This window comes from Anguilla anguilla, chromosome 16, assembly GCF_013347855.1.
Source record: "Anguilla anguilla isolate fAngAng1 chromosome 16, fAngAng1.pri, whole genome shotgun sequence".
NCBI lineage: Eukaryota > Metazoa > Chordata > Actinopteri > Anguilliformes > Anguillidae > Anguilla > Anguilla anguilla.
The window spans coordinates 1,420,478-1,433,360 of NC_049216.1; positions in this window are offsets into that span (position 1 = coordinate 1,420,478).

A 12,883-nucleotide genomic window follows, 5' to 3' on the forward strand; every position below is an offset into this window, starting at 1 on the left:
CCAGACGTGTGAATGGCTGTCCTGTGGAGCGGAGATCTGGCGCGTTCATGCATTCACATGCAATGATGACCACTTTGCATGAAAAGCGCCTACTTATATTGACAATAGTGTGATGATGAAGATGAGGGCAATGGCTGCATTCATATGTCTTTAAAACAACAGGGCCAATATACATAGGACGCAGGATGAACAGTCCAATGCTTGTCCTCACATTATTCTCAGAGACAAGCAGCCACACTTACTACGCAACAACAAATAGGCTGAAAATGTTCAGACATCAAGAGACTGTAGTTCTCATGCGCACAATGTCGGAGGATACAAGCGTATCTAACGCTTCGGTGTTATCTGCACGAATTATATGTGGGGGGAAAACCGAGATATAGACAGCTACTACTCAGAAAAGTATAACCAAAGCATACTGGTAGATGTAAAATACTGTGAAAGGCAACGGCGGGTATCTGTGTAAATGCGCGTGCATTGCTTTCCACAAACGTATGCCTCCCCCAAGAAATAAAAGTATCGGAATTATGTTGAAGAAAAGATACTATGCAGCAGCATAGACTATATAATGGCTTCATAGTTAGGCTATAGGTTTTGCCGTCGCCTAGCGTTTTTAATTGCTAGCGCGTCTCAAAAGTAGGGGAGAAATGGGAGTAGGGGAGTAAATACATCTGGCCGGCAGTTATGTAAAGTCGATACCCTCAGAAAACGCAGCAGACATTTACACAGTTTGGAGGAGAGACCGACACGATTCAAAATAAATGTGGGACAAATGCAATTTTATTGCCATTAACACAATGTGCACAAAATTAGTGCTGTTGCTTCATCAAACGGAGCAAGGGCTGGGGGCACACATGAATAAAGTCCGTATTTGTTTTTTCTGCCCTCCCTCAGTCTGGCAGGTGGTCGTAAGTTGGCTCGCTGTCTGCGCTTGCATCAGCTCCTTCTTCCACATCTGTACGAGCTGTGGTCGCCATTCTCCGATCTAAAGGAATACATGGATCGAACAATCATTTATTGTCAGGCAATCTGTGTTTTCTTTAACATTACAAATACGTAATTTCTCCTTCAGAGTAGCAACGTACCGTCAAACTGCAAAGCCACGGTCGCTTGAAGCTTTGTGACTTCCAACTCAGAGGCCTCTAGTTTGTGCTGCGCATTGAGCAGTCGCTCGTGCAGATGGCGACTTCGCTGGTTGGCGGCGCGGTTCTGCCGCTCCAACCTGCCTATAGTGGCCAGTGCCCATGTGGCCGTCTTCAAGGCCTCTGCTGCCAGTTCGTCCCGACTGGCAGACTCGTCTCGGCAGGCATACTGTAATATGACATCAAAATATAAACCGTCACTGTACGTCCTGATTGAAGTATTGGTTCATGTTATTTGTACCGCCACATATAAGCCATTCAACAGTTGTATACTCATAATGTAGACTACTGCTGATTTTAGTATATAGGCTTGCACTTACAACAAGTAGCTGGAATTTTTCCCGCAGCTGTTTACCGTCTTCATTGTGTACCGTTGGTAACTTGGATGGCGACGCGTGTTGAGGTGTTCCTTCAGCCATTGTATTATTTGTGTGGCCGAGCTCTTCGCGCTCATTATTAAATACTCTGCGACCCTTTGCTATTCGTAACGTCATCAGGTAGTCTCGTCCCCTTAGAACCATTTCTGACATCTACACCCACTGGCGCCGGATTCTACCACATAGTTGGGGGACACGAAGGGAAAAAAAAAAACAGGCTTTTACGACGTGAAACTGTATATAATTTTTGAAACATCAAACCAAAACGTTTGTATTACTCATAAAATGTTCAGTTATTTAACCGGTTTTGGATGACGCGCAAACAGCGTTTTATATCTGCTACCTTTTCTTCAACATCATTTCCATACGTTTATTTGTTTCATTCATAGGGATGGCATAAGTTTGTGGAAAGCAATGCGCCCGCATTTCCGCCGATACCCGCCGTTGCCTTTCCCTTTATTTTACTTCTACCAGTATGCTTTCGCTATACTTTTCTGAGTAGCAGCTGTCTATATCTCGGGTTTTCCCCACATTTCATTCGCGTACAACTCAGCAGAGCATCCACATTCACAAACAGATATCATGTCCAAAATCTCTCCTGAAAGTAATATAATGCTATAATGTAAATATAATGCATTTAAATGACCCCCTCATGAAGGCTTAAGATGGAACATTGCTATCAGATTTGAAAATAATTCACAAATATTGTCACACAATGCTCTACAGAACCTAAATGTCTAATCATTCAGTCTTGTATGTATTTTTGTACTCTGTACTCTCGTATGTTTTCTTGTATTGGTATGGGACTATATGAAAACTGTTTTCAACCGTCCACCACGTTTTGGCTACAGCATAAATTGCGTCTTTTGTTTATATTCAATATTAGTAATTGCAGCGAGAAACTGCAGCTGTGGGTCGTTATGTTATGGTAGCAACGGAACGAAGCGGACTATATATATATGTATTAGGCTACCGTCATTGTTTCATTATACCAGCGTGTTTTCCCGCGTTTGCACAGAAACTCAGAACCTGTCAATAAAATGGTTTAGCTATTTCTCAGCATAATGACAAATTTAAAGACTTAACGAACTCACTCGATACTGTCTTCAAATGGATCCATGCCAAATAAAATTATTCATCCTCTCAAAGCTTTACCGTAGCGTATTATTTATTTAGACATTCGCAGAGTACAGCATAAATTGCGTTTTTTGTGAATATTCAATGTTAGAAATTGCAGCGAGAACTGCAGCTGTACACACAAGATAGTCTGTTATGTTATGGTAGCAACGGAACGAAGCGGACTGTATGTATTACCGTCATTGTTTTATTATACCAGCGTGTTTCCGAGCGTGTGCACAGAAACCTATCAATAAAATGGTTTAACTATTTCTCAACATAATGACAGATTTAAAGACTTAGCGAACTCACCCGATGCTGTCTTCAAATGGATCCATGCCAAAGAAAAGTAATTATTCATCCTCCCAGAAAGCTTTTACTTTGGGTAGCCTATCCTAGCATGCACGCTAGGTGGCACTGTCAGACCGTCTTTTCACTGATAAAAACTAGACCTACGATGTCGGATTACTTGCGTCGCCATGGTTGTCGCTTGCCGTAAAGAAGTTTACTCGATGTCGTAACCGTTTAGATTTGGAGCTCCGGCTTTTCCGCACCCCACCTAATGAAAAAGGCCAAATGGTGTGCAAACCATACGGCGGACGTAGGTGCTCCCAATAGAAAAGTTGTAGAGCACATTCAGATGCATCAGTCGATGAAGTTTTGTGTTGATCTGACTTACGGTGTGGGAGTTATGACCTTTTAAACTATGACCCTTTGTTATAGCGCCACCATCTGGCCGACATAGGTGTTTTTTAGTGCCTGGGTAGCGGGGTGCCATAGGAACCCACCTACCAAAGTTGGTTGGTCTACAACTTATGGTTGCTGAGCCTCAGACATTTTAGCGGAGAAAACTGCCACGCCCCAACTAAAAAGTCTAAATGGCGGGCAAACAATATGGCAGACATAGGTGGTGCCAATGGCAAAGTTGTACAGCACGTTCAGATGCATAGGTCCATGAAGTTTTGTGTTCATCTAACTTATGGTGTGGGAGTTATGGCCTTTTACGCGAAACCCTTTGTTATAGCGCCACCATCTGGCCGACGTACGTGATTTTTAGTGCCTGAGTAGTGGGGGCCCATAGGAACCCACCTGCCAAATTTGGTTGCTCCAGGTCTTATGGTTGCTGAGCCTCAGACACTTTTACCGGAGAAAAATAATAAGAATAATAATAATAATAATCCTAACAGATACAATAGGGTTCCACCAGCTTCGCTGCTTGGACCCCTAATAATAATAATAATCCTAACAAATACAATAGGGTTCCACCAGCTTCGCTGCTTGGACCCCTAATAATAATCCTAACAGATACAATAGGGTTCCACCAGCTTCGCTGCTTGGACCCCTAATAATCCTAACAGATACAATAGGGTTCCACCAGCTTCGCTGCTTGGACCCCTAATTAAAGCCGCAAGCGGCGTTGGGAGGGGTCCAAGCATAGGCAGCATCGCGCCCCCTATGGAGCGATTTTAAAATGGCTTTGTCCTCATGATCATATGCCTTCACCCAACTTATCTACTGAATGTCATGATGATCGTATGAAATATTGATGACTTATGGCCAATTTTGAGCTAAGAGACGCTGTTGGATGACTTAGTTACGTCGCCATGGATGTGTCCTGGCCGCTTCCCGTCAAGGCCTTTACTATGTCGTAACACTTAGATGTCATGTCATAACACTTAGATGGTCCAGTGTGCATGCACAGCTGCAGTGTTTCTGCGCCGCAACTAAAAAAGGCGTCACACTAGTGCTGTTACGATACCAAAATTTTGACTTTGATACTGATACCAGGTTTAGTATTACGATACTCAATACTGAAATGATACTTGAAACTTAAACGGTGCTAATTCGATACTCGGTACCTAACGATACTGAAATTACCTTAATAGATCAGAAACGTAATGTCCACAAGGGTTGACCTCATTTTCTAATCCATGGTTTATTTACAACCTGGTTCATTAACAACCTGTAAGTTGAAGCCTCTTCAACATATTAATGTGCATAGGCCTATAGTGTTACAACACTGAACAATAGAAAAATATGTTAAATATATTTCAAAAATTAAACAGTTGTAAAGTAAATAATCTTTAAAACTGGTCTTTCACCTTTAAATAGATTTAAAAACAGCATATTTTAATAACAATAAAGCATCTATCTATAATAAAATATTTCCAAATTGGAACACCTATTGCTACTGAAGTGAACTGAGTCAAAGCTTGCGCTGTATCCGGGAAGTGAATGCACAAGTGCAGGTCACCTCACTTGGCAACCTTAGTTGCTACTGCCATCTAGCGAAGATTCTGACAAACTACACTTTTCATCCTCTAAATCAGTAATGCGGGAGACACATTTCCCTGGCTTTTACATTTGACGCAGAACTACCGAACGTCAGAAAATTCAAATACGAAACCGTTTTTTTAATTTTTAAGTACCGAGAAAGTGCTGAAGTTTTGGTAGGCCTATACCGTGCAACACTACGTCAGACACATATTCCAATCCATTGCTCAGTTTAGCAGAGAATGCACATTTCAGAGCACCTCAGAGACAGATAGGATAATAATACATATTTCATATAGCCTAATAAATACGACATTAAAAAAAACGAAACGAAAAATCAACGGGACATTCCTGCTAACATGCGTGCTGCGCGAAGTATCACTTATTATTTATGTAGACATTGACAGACTACAGCATTTGCGTCTTTTGTTTATATTCAATAGTAATTGCAGCGAGAAACTGCAGCTGTAGACACAAGAAAGTTTGTTATATTATGGTAACAACGGAATGAGGCGGACTACATATATAGGCTATATTTACCGTCATTGTTTTATTATACCAGCGTGTTTTCGCGCGTTTGCAGAGAAACTCAATTACTATCAATAAAAATGGTTTAGCTATTTCTCAGCATAGCCTAATGACGGATGGAGATGGGACGAAAATAATTTTCAACCGTACACCACATTTTAGCAACGTTCCAACACTCTCGTCATCACTGTTCCATGGGTCACAAAAACTATTACACTAACGCTTACATTGCAGTGTGAAAATCCACATTATATAATACCACTAACCTATTTAAAGACGCCCAATTTCAAAAAGAACATATATAACGAAAAGAACGTATATAACCGAAATATTTTGAGCAGTAATACTTACATAGCAACATGACATTTTATCTGTGTTTAGTAGTCTAGTATAGAGACAGAAAATCAATGACAAAGTCCTATCCGCTTCTGTTTTGCGTCAGAAAACGATTTCAGATAGGTCTATCAGCAAAGAAATGGCTTAGCTAAGCCCTGAAGTCCTCAATAATAATAGTAGGCTACTCTACAAGAAATTATGAAAATCGTTGACAACGTTTAGTTAGGTGAATCGTCTTTTATGCTACGCCACAGTGAATCCGCAAGTGAATGCGATAAGGAAATATTCCGTTGCGCTGAACTATAAAATGCTATTCGAAATGCAAAATCATACATGTTATACATCGTTAGAAAGCTTATACTCTCACCTACTGAATAAATGAACTGTCAATGAAGCCAAATCGTACGAAAAACGGCGACAACGCCGTAAGCAACAGGAATCACAAACGGATTGTCCAAGACAATATATGACCACTCAGTCGCAAAAGGGACATCTCTACGCGTAAAACCAATGGTAAGATTGTATATTCATTCAATGTTTAGTCCCAGATATTGACTGTAGAATGACATGGTATAATTAAAAAAAATTGTCTTGTTTATTTCGTTATTGAGTCAGCAGCGTTTTCACTGCTGTATTGGCATATTTTAGGGCTAATGTCGGGTTTATCTTGTTGCTACGGAATATTGCATTACATTACATTACAGGCATTTGGCAGACGCTCTTATCCAGAGCGACGTACAACAAAATGTATAACCATAACCAGGAATTAGTGTGCCGAAAACCCTAGAGAGAAATACCGTTCCAAGTGCAGGAAACATCCGCATAGTTCAACTTGGACCCAGTTGGTTAAACTGATTAACGCTAACACAAACAAGAACAGCAACAACGCAGTCTAAGAGAACATTCAAGTAATAGTTAAGACGAGTTAAGACTAAGTCACCTACGGAACAACTACCTAGTTACAACCCTAAGCTTACAGTCAATTTAGAAATTAAATTGAGAATACGATTTCTCAGCACAATGACGGATTTAAAGACTAAACGAATTCACCCGATGTTGTCTTCAAATGGACCGTATTATTTTAGACATTGGCAGACTACAGCGTAAAATGCGTCTTTTGTTTATATTCAATATTAGTAATTGCAGCGAGAAACTGCAGCTGTAGGTCGTTATGTTATGGTAGCAACGGAACGAAGCGGACCATATATGTATTAGGCTACCGTCATTGTTTCATTATACCAGCGTGTTTTCGCGCGTTTGCACAGAAACTCAGAACCTATCAATAAAATGGTTTAACAATTTCTCAGCATAATGACAGATTCAAAGACTAAACGAACTCACCCGATACTGTCTTCAAATGGATCCATGCCAAAGAAAAGTAATTATTCATCCTCTCAAAGCTTTACCGGAGCGTATTATTTATTTAGACATTGGCAAAGTACAGCATAAATTGCGTCTTTTGTGAATATTCAATGTTTGAAATTGCAGCGAGAAACTGCAGCTGTAGACACAAGATAGTCTGTTATGTTATGGTAGCAACGGAACGAAGCGGACTATATATGTATTAGGCTACCGTCATTGTTTCATTATACCAGCGTGTTTTCGCGCGTGTGCACTGAAACTCAGAACCTATCAATAGAATGGTTTAGCTATTTCTCACCATAATGACAGATTTAAAGACTGAACGAACTCATCCGATATTGTCTTCAAATGGATCCATGCCAAAGAAAAGTAATGATTCATCCTCTCAAAGCTTTACCGTAGCGTATTATTTATTTAGACATTGGCAAAGTACAGCATAAATTGCGTCTTTTGTGAATATTCAATGTTTGAAATTACAGCGAGAACTGCAGCTGTAGACATAAGATAGTCTGTTATGTTATGGTAGCAACGGAACGAAGCGGACAATATATGTATTACCGTCATTGTTTTATTATACCAGCGTGTTTTCGCGCGTGTGCACAGAAACTCAGAACCTATCAATAAAATGGTTTAACTATTTCTCAGCATAATGACAGATTCAAAGACTAAACGAACTCACCCGATACTGTCTTCAAATGGATCCATGCCAAAGAAAAGTAATTATTCATCCTCTCAGAAAGCTTTTACTGAAAAACTTTTGGTCGCCTATCCTAGCATGCACGCTAGGTGGCAGTGTCAGACCGTGCTTTCACTGATAAAAACTAGCGTCGCCATGGTTGTCGCTTGCCGTAAAGAAGTTTACTCGATGTCGTAACCGTTTAGATTTGGAGCTCCAGCTTTTTCCGCACCCCACCTAATGAAAAAGGCCAAATGGTGTGCAAACCATATGGCGGACATAGGTGCTCCCAATAGGAAAGTTGTAGAGCACATTCAGATGCATCAGTCGATGAAGTTTTGTGTTGATCTGACTTACGGTGTGGGAGTTATGACATTTTAAATTATAATCCTTTGTTATAGCGCCACCATCTGGCCGACATGGGTGATTTTTAGTGCCTGAGTAGTGGGGGGCCACAGGAACGCACCTACCAAATTTGGTTAGTCTACAACTTATGGTTGCTGAGCCTCAGACATTTTAGCAGAGAAAACTGCCACGCCCCAACTAAAAAGTCAAAATGGCGGGCAAACAATATGGCGGACATAGGTGGGGCCAATGGCAAAGGTATAGAGCACGTTCAGATGCATATGTTGAGGAAGTTTTGTGTTCATCTAACTTATGGTGTGGGTGTTATGGGCTTTTACGCGTTACCCTTTGTTATAGCGCCACCATCTGGCTGACGTACGTGGTTTTTAGTGCCTGAGTAGTGGGGGCCCATAGGAACCCACCTGCCAAATTTGGTTGCTCCAGGACTTATGGGTGCTGAGCCTCAGACACTTTTAGCGGAGAAAAATAATAATAATAATTAAAGCCGCAAGCGGCGTTGGAAGGGGTCCAAGCATTGGCAGCATCGCGCCCCCTATGGAGCGATTTTAAAATGGCTTTGTCCTCATGATCATATGCCTTCACCCAACATATCTACTGAATATCGTGATGATCGTATGAAATATTGATGACTTATGGCCAATTTTGTGCTAAGAGACGCTGTCGGATGACTTAGTTACGTTGCCATGGATGTGTCCTGGCCGCTTCCCGTCAAGGCCTTTACTATGTCGTAACACTTAGATGGCATGTCGTAACACTTCGATGGTCCGGCGTGTGTGCGTAGCTGCAGTGTTTCTGCGCCGCAACTATAAAAAGCGTCATACTAGTGTTGTCACGATACCGAAATTGTTACTTTGATACTGATACCAGGTTTAGTATTACGATGCTCAATACTGAAATGATACTTGAAATTTAAACGATGCTAAAGCGATACTCGGTACCTAACGATACTGAAATTACCTTAATAGATCAGAAACGTAATGTCCACAAGGGTTGACCTCATTTTCAAATTCATGGTTTATTAACAACCTGGTTCATTAACAACCTTTAAGTTGAAGAGTCTTCAACATATTAATATGCATAGGCCTATAGTGTTACGACACTGAACAATGGAGAAATATGTTAAATATATTTCTGAAATTGAACAGTTGTAAACGAAATAATCTTTAAAACAGGTCTTTCACCTTTAAATAGATTTAAAAACAGCATATTGTAATAACAATACAGCATCTATCTATAATGAAATATTTCCAAATTGGAACACCTATTGCTACTGAAGTGAACTGAATCAAAGCTTGCGCTGTATCAGGGAAGAGAATGCACAAGCGCAGGTCACCTCACTTGGCAACCTTAGTTGCTACTGCCATCTAGCGAAGATTCTGACAAACTACACTTTTCATCCTCTAAATCAGTAATGCGGGAGACACATTTCCCTGGCTTTTACATTTGACTCAGAACTACCGAACGTCGGAAAATTCAAATACGAAACCGTTTTTTTTTTTTTTTTTTTTTTTTTTTTTTTTTAGTACCGAGAAAGTGCTGAAGTTTTGGTATACCGTGCAACACTACGTCAGACACATATTCCAATCCATTGCTCAGCTTAGCAGAGAATGGACATTTCAGAGCGCCACAGAGACAGACAGAATAATAACACATAAATACACATTTCAAATAATAAATACTACACTGAGAAAAAACGAAAAAAAAGAAGACAAATATCAACTCGCGATCTGCGTATTGGGCGCAAAGTAGCCTACCGTTTTATTTATTTAGACATTGGCAGATAAGAAAAAATTCGGTTATGCTGACCTATAAAACGCTATCCCAAAAGCAAAATCAGACATGTTATACATCGTTAGAAAGCTTATACTCTCACCTACTGAATAAATGAATTGTCAAATAGCCAAATCGCACTGGCCCTAAGCAACAGGTGTGGTATTACGCACAGCTGTTTTTGAAGATAGTCGACCCAGTCGTCACATATGCGCATATTTTTCACAAACGGATTGTGCAAGACAATATATGACCACTCAGTCGCAAAAGGGACATCTCTACGCGTAAAACCAATGGTAAGATTCTATATATATTCAATGTTTAGTCCCAGATATTGACTGTAGAATGACGTGGTATTTTTTTTTTTAAACTTTGTCTCGTTTATTTCGTTATTCAGTGAGCAGCGTTTTTACTGCTGTATTGGCATATTTTAGGGCTAATGTCGGGTTTATCTTGTTGCTACGGAATATTGCATTACATGACATTACATTACAGGCATTTGGCAGACGCTCTTATCCAGAGCGACGTAAATGTATAACCATAACCAGGAATAAGTGTGCCGAAAACCCTAGAGAGAAATAGCGTTCCAAGTGCAGGAAACAACCGCATAGTTCAACTTGGACCCAGTAGGTTAAACTGATTAACGCTAACACAAACAAGAACAGCAACAACGCAGTCGAGAACATTCAAGCAATAGTTAAGACGAGTTAAGACTAAGTCACCTACGGAACAACTACCTAGTTACAACCCTAAGCTTACAGTCAATTTAGAGATTAAATTGAGAATACGATTTCTCAGCACAATGACGGATTTAAAGACTAAACGAACTCACCCGATGTTGTCTTCAAATGGACCGTATTATTTATTTAGACATTGGCAGGCTACAGCGTAAAATGCGTCTTTTGTTTATATTCAATATTAGTAATTGCAGCGAGAAACTGCAGCTGTAGGTCGTTATGTTATGGTAGCAACGGAACGAAGCGGACTATATATGTATTAGGCTACCGTCATTGTTTCATAATACCAGCGTGTTTTCGCGCGTTTGCACAGAAACTCAGAACCTATCAATAAAATGGTTTAGCTGTTTCTCAGCATAATGACAGATTCAAAGACTAAACGAACTCACCCGGTACTGTCTTCCAATGCTTCCCGACGGTCAGACCGTCCCCTCACTGATAAAAACTAGACCCTATGGCAATAGTTAAGACGAGTTAAATCACCTACGAAACAACTACCTAGTTACAACCCTAAATTTACAGTCGATTTAGAGATTAAATTGAGGATACGATTTACAGCATAAATTGCGTCTTTTGTTTATATTCAATATTAGTAAATGCAGCGAGAAACTGCAGCTGTAGGTCATTATGTTATGATAGCAACGGAACGAAGCGGACAATATATGTATTAGGCTACCGTCATTGTTTCATTAGACCAGCGTGTTTTCGCGCGTTTTCACAGAAACTCACAACCAATAAATAAAATGGTTTAGCTGTTTCTCAGCATAATGACAGATTCAAAGACTAAACGAACTCACCCGATACTGTCTTCAAATGGATCCATGCCAAATAAAAGTAATTATTCATCCTCTCAGAAAGCTTTTACTAAGAAACTTTGGGTAGCCGATCTTAGCATGCACGCTAGGTGGCAGTGTCAGACCGTGCTTTCACTGATAAAAACTAGCGTCGCCATGGTTGTCGCTTGCCGTAAAGAAGTTTACTCGATGTCGTAGTCGTTTGGATTTGGAGCTCCAGCTTTTCCGCACCCCACCTAATGAAAAAGTCCAAATGGTGTGCAAACCATATGGCGGACATAGGCGCTCCCAATAGGAAAGTTGTAGAGCACATTCAGATGCATCAGTCGATTAAGTTTTGTGTTGATCTGACTTACGGTGTGGGAGTTATGACCTTTTAAACTATGATCCTTTGTTATAGCGCCACCATCTGGCCGACATAGGTGATTTTTAGTGCCTGGGTAGTGGGGTGCCATAGGAACCCACCTACCAAATTTGGTTGGTCTACAGCTTATGGTTGCTGAGCCTCAGACATTTTTGAGGAGAAAACTGCCACGCCCCAACTAAAAAGTCTAAATGGCGGGCAAACAATATGGCGGACATAGGTGGGGCCAATGGCAAAGTTGTAGAGCACGTTCAGATGCATAGGTCGATGAAGTTTTGTGTTCATCTAACTTATGGTGTGGGCGTTATGGGCTTTTACGCGTTACCCTTTGTTATAGCGCCACCATCTGGCTGACTTGCGTGCTTTTTAGTGCCTGAGTAGTGGGGGGCCATAGGAACCCACCTGCCAAATTTGGTTGCTCCAGGACTTATGGGTGCTGAGCCTCAGACACTTTTAGCGGAGAAAAATAAGAATAATAATCCTAACAGATACAATAGGGTTCCACCAGCTTCGCTGCTTGGACCCCTAATTAAAGCCGCAAGCGGCGTTGGAAGGGGTCCAAGCAGTGGCAGCATCGCGCCCCCTATTGAGCAATTTTAAAATGGCTTTGTCCTCACGATCATACGCCTTCACCCACCATATCTACTGAATATCATGATGATCGGAGGATATATTGATGACTTATGGCCAATTTTGAGCTAAGAGACGCTGTCGGATGACTTAGTTACGTCGCCATGGATGTGTCCTGGCCGCTTCCCGTCAAGGCCTTTACTATGTCGTAACACTTAGATGGCATGTCGTAACACTTAGATGGTCCGGCGTGCATGCACAGCTGCAGTGTTTCTGCGCCGCAACTGAAAAAGGCGTCACACTAGAGTTGTCACGATACCGAAATTTTGATTTTGATACTGATACCAGGTTTAGTATTACGATACTCAATACTGAAATGATACTTGAAACTTAAACGGTGCTAATTCGATACTCGGTACCTAACGATACTGAAATTACCTTAATAGATCAGAAACGTAATGTCCACAAGGG